This window comes from Halichoerus grypus, chromosome 5, assembly GCF_964656455.1.
Source record: "Halichoerus grypus chromosome 5, mHalGry1.hap1.1, whole genome shotgun sequence".
Taxonomy (NCBI): Eukaryota; Metazoa; Chordata; class Mammalia; order Carnivora; family Phocidae; genus Halichoerus; species Halichoerus grypus.
The window spans coordinates 73,321,626-73,326,550 of NC_135716.1; positions in this window are offsets into that span (position 1 = coordinate 73,321,626).

Here is a 4,925-nt window from a genome sequence, read left to right on the forward strand (position 1 = left end):
CATTTGGAAAATGAGTGAGCTGTACACACACCAAAAATTTTTTTAAAGATTTTATTTATTTGACAGAGAGATAGAGAGCACACGCAGGGGGTGTGGCAGGCAGAGGCAGAGGGAGAAGCAGGCTCCGCGCTGAGCAGGGGGCCCAGTGCAGGGCTCTATCCCAGGACCTGGGATCATGACCTGAGCTGAAGGCAGACACTTAACTCGCTGAGCCACCCACGCGCTCCACACACAAAAATTTTTTATGCCAGTTTTTCAATCTTTTTATGACAGAAATTATAAAAAATGTTAAACAAAGCAAGTAGATACCATAAGATAATGTACTAACTTTATATCAATAAGCCAAAATCTAAGTGAACAGATATTTCCTAGGAAATTATAAGTTATTAAAAAAAACTTATGAAAGAATTAAAAAAACTGAAAAGAGGATTTAAAAAAATGCTACAGTGAAAATCTTTCTTGAAAAAGTATCAGGCCCAGTTTTCCTGGAGTTCTAACCAAGGGTTCAATGAACCAATAATGCTAATGTTATTTAGGATTCAGAAGAAAATGGAAGCATTTCCAAAGCATTCTGCCAGAATAGTCTAACTCTGATACCAAAACCAGGTAAGGTGCACAAAAAACAAACATAAACAGAGTAAGCTTACCAAGTGAAATCCAGTAGTCACTAAAATAATACATTATAATAAAGTAGGATTTAGTGATAAATGCCCATATGGTTGAATAATTTGAAATTTTAAGAGCAATTTAGTACGTTATTAGATTAAATAAGGACAAAAAAACCTCTAGGATACAGTACTATCTCTAATTTTATTTATTTTTTTATTTTATTTTATTTTTTTTTAAAGATTTTATTTATTTATTTGACAGAGAGAGAGACAGCGAGAGAGGGAACACAAGCAGGGGGAGTGGGAGAGGGAGAAGCAGGCCTCCCGCGGAGCAGGGAGCCCGATGCGGGGCTCGATCCCAGTACCCTGGGATCATGACCTGAGCCGAAGGCAGACGCTTAACGACTGAGCCACCCAGGCGCCCCTAAAGTACTATCTCTAATTTTAAAAGCAAGCTCTAATATTTAATAGAAATGCTTCCAACTTTTCATTGCAAAATAAAAAGCAAGGAGTAAGTGACATTAGCATAACATTCCTGGCAGTTCTAACCAATATAATAGGAGAAGAGTAAGAATTAAAAGGCATACATTCTGTCAAAGAGAAAAACTTTTACGTGGATGTCATGACTGCTGATTTAGAAAATCAAAGTAAATCAGTTAATAATAGAACTATTAAAAAGAGTTCAGTGAGGTGACTGGATGTAAGAAAGTAAAAGCATTGTTACATGCAAACAATACAGCCAGTAGGAAATAGTAACAACAAAAAGATCCCCATTCAAAATCAAACAGTAAGTGTGAAATACCAAGCAATAGACTTGGCAAAAAAAAAAAAAAAAAAAAAAAATGCAAGATTTATACAACTAAAATAATGAAGGCTTTACAGAAAGACACAGAAGATCAGAAAGGGACATACATTTTAAGTCTTTGGATAGAAAGATTCAATGCTGTGATGACATCATTCTTCCTTAACTGAAAATTTAAAATCCTAAAGGAGATTTTAAAAATAGAACTGACAGGGCGCCTGGGTGGCTCAGTTGGTTAAGCGACTGCCTTCAGCTCAGGTCATGATCCTGGAGTCCCTGGATCGAGTCCCGCATCGGGCTCCCTGCTCGGCAGGGAGTCTGCTTCTCCCTCTGACCCTCCCCCCTCTCATGTGCTTGCTCTCTCTCATTCTCTCTCAAATAAAAAAAAAAAAAAAAAAAAAAAAAAAAAAAATCTTTAAAAATAGAACTGACAAATTCAAGCTCACCTGAAAAAGTAAAAAATGCTCAGGAAGAGCCAAGAAAAATCTGAAAGACTAATGATGGGGGTATTTGCAACTATTAACATGTACAATGAAAACTACAGTAATCAAAACATATGGCACAGGAATGGACAAGTGATTGATGGAACAAAAAGAATTCCAGACACAGAATTACACACACACACACACACACACACACAGGAATGGACAAGTGATTGATGGAACAAAAAGAATTCCAGACACAGAATTACACACACACACACACACACACACACACACACAGGAATGGACAAGTGATTGATGGAACAAAAAGAATTCCAGACACAGAATTACACACACACACACACACACGATTTCAAATTAATGGACAGGAAAGAATTCCAGACGCAGAATTACACACACACACACACACACGATTTCAAATTAATGGAGAAAGTTTAGTTCATTTACTAGAAAATGGTGAAAAAATTAGATGCCTAACAACACATGCATTTGAATAATAATTATATATATGAAAAACTGCTCTTCCCTCACTAGTAATCAGGACATGCCAATTAAGATAACTTTGTTGTTTGTTGATTAATTTGGTAACAATAAGAAGTGAAAACATGCCATGTTTTTGAGAGTCTGGGGAAAAGTGGCCCCTTTTATGCAGTGAGAACGTATAGTTTTCTAGGGCAACATGACAACTTGACTAAATATAAAGATAAGCATGACTTTTAACCTAAAAATTTCACTTCTAGGATCCTCCTACCCTAATTAGAAATATACCCTGCAGTATCATCTGCAGTTGCAAAAACTGGCAACAATTTAAATGTTCATAGTGGGGTAATGGTTAAAGAAATTCTCAGATCTGCACTATGTGATGGATAAAAATGATAGTGCAAATGTGTATGTATTCATGTGGAAAAATTTGTAGGGCATATTAAATGAAAAACAAAGTCAGGTGTCAAAATCATATAATCCCATGCCATCCCATCCCACTGTGTGTGTGTTTATTAGTTAGGGAAATGTCTTGAAGCACACATATCGAGGTGCTGGCGATGGTGGACTTTGGGAATTGGAATGGAAATGTGGGAGAGGAGGTGGAGAGGAAGTGCCCCAGACAGAAGGTGAGGGTTGGGGTGTCACTTTTTGCATTGTTCACTGTGTTGAAATTGACAATTCATATTCATTTTTTACAAAAATGTCTTTTAAGAAGTTTTGCAATTTAACAAAGAAAAAAGAGAGTTGGATTAGAACAAGGGCTGCTCACTTCCTCACTTCTGTCTTATCTGAAGCAGCTCCAGCAGCTTTACTTTTTATCCATTTTACGTATTTGGCTTTTTGGTAAGATTTTATTTGAACACAGGAGCTGCACAATAAAGTTCTTTTAAGCACTAATAATCCATGAACAAGTCTACAAATGTTATATCTCTGTGTGATTCGTGGAGAGAAATATTTTAATCTTGGTTAGGTTTCCTTTTCTACTCATATAAGGTTATGTACGCTCAGAAAGATAAACTAGTTTTAATATTAACAATATATAAATAAGAAAAGGTATTGTGGAAAAAAAGGTATGCATGAAAGGTTAAGAGACACAAACTAAAAAACAAGTGGTGATTTTGGAAATGTTTTTACTCCTCCACTTCCTACCTCAGTGGCTAAGTCAAGTCATGTTCTAGTTCTAGAGGCCACGTGTTTATGACCAATGCTGCCATTAATTTAAAAATGATGACCAATTTATGATACATAGACCAATGTTCCATGATGACGGAGTATAAAAACAAAGAACCCTGACTGACTTTGATGTTGCAAATCAATAAAAAATTAACCCTTCATGACTGGCTCTATTGCTTCTATAGTGCAGGACAATCGGGCACACATTGTAAAGTTTCAAGAGACAGAAGTTAGCACTGCTTCTCCATTCTCCAACAAAGTTGTTTTTATGTAAGTTATTCTTTCCAGTACTTACTGGAAATTCCCCCAATTTATTTCAATTCCCCCAGCTCCATCCCAGCCCAAACCATGTTTTGTTTAATGTTTAACATGCTCACATTATGAAAAGATAAAGGTCCCAGATCCCTGATAGCCAGAGTCCTGTGTCCCTGTCTTTTTATCTACTTGTAAAATTAACTGAACACACATAATTTTAGATGAATAATTAAGCAACACACATTCTTCCTTTCATTGTCATTTTAATAGAAAAAGAATATAAATCCCAATGTTACAAAATATATTTCATATTGTTTTTGTAATTGAAATTAAAAAAAAAAACCACCAACTTTATAAAATAAAAGGATGTAAGCAAATTCCAAATGGAGCAAAGACATAAAAACAGTAAAATTCTAGAAAAAAGCTTGAACAAATGTATGTGTATTCTGGGAATGGAAAAGATCTTTCAAAAAACCATAAACCCAGAAGCAACAGAGAAAAGACTGATTGATAAGTCTGACTACATAAAAACTTAAAAACTTATTGATGGCAAATAAAAAAAAAGTCACAAAACAAGCAAAGGCCAATAACAAACTGGAAAAATGTATTTGCAACATCTACTGAAGCCAAAGGGCTCTTTAATTTATGAAGAATTCATGCATATTAATAAGAAAAAGGCAGTAATCCAAAAGAAAAATTGATGAAAGATAGGACAGTCAGTTTAAAAGGGGAAAACTATTGTAAGACCAATATATATGAAAATATGCTCAAATCTCATTCATACTTGAGGAATACAAACAGTAAGATACCACTTTTCTGACACGTGAGATAACAAAATTAAAATGCCTGATGATGCCCACAATAGTTGGTAGTTGCGAAAACTGAAAACAGCCGAAGTGTCCATCAGCAGGGGACTGGTTAAATTAATTATAGTGTATGGAATACAAGATAGCCATGAAAAGGTATGAGGTAGATCTCTGTGTATGTAAGGACAACGAAAGGTCTTCAAGATATATTTGTAAAATTGTACATAGTTTAAAAAAAGATTAAGTAAAAAAAAAGGAAGGAGTATTGAACAGTGCATGAATGAGAGGGAAAAAAGTATATTAAAGTATACTGCAATTCCTTTTCTGTCTTCTAAAGGAATTATAAAATACTGTT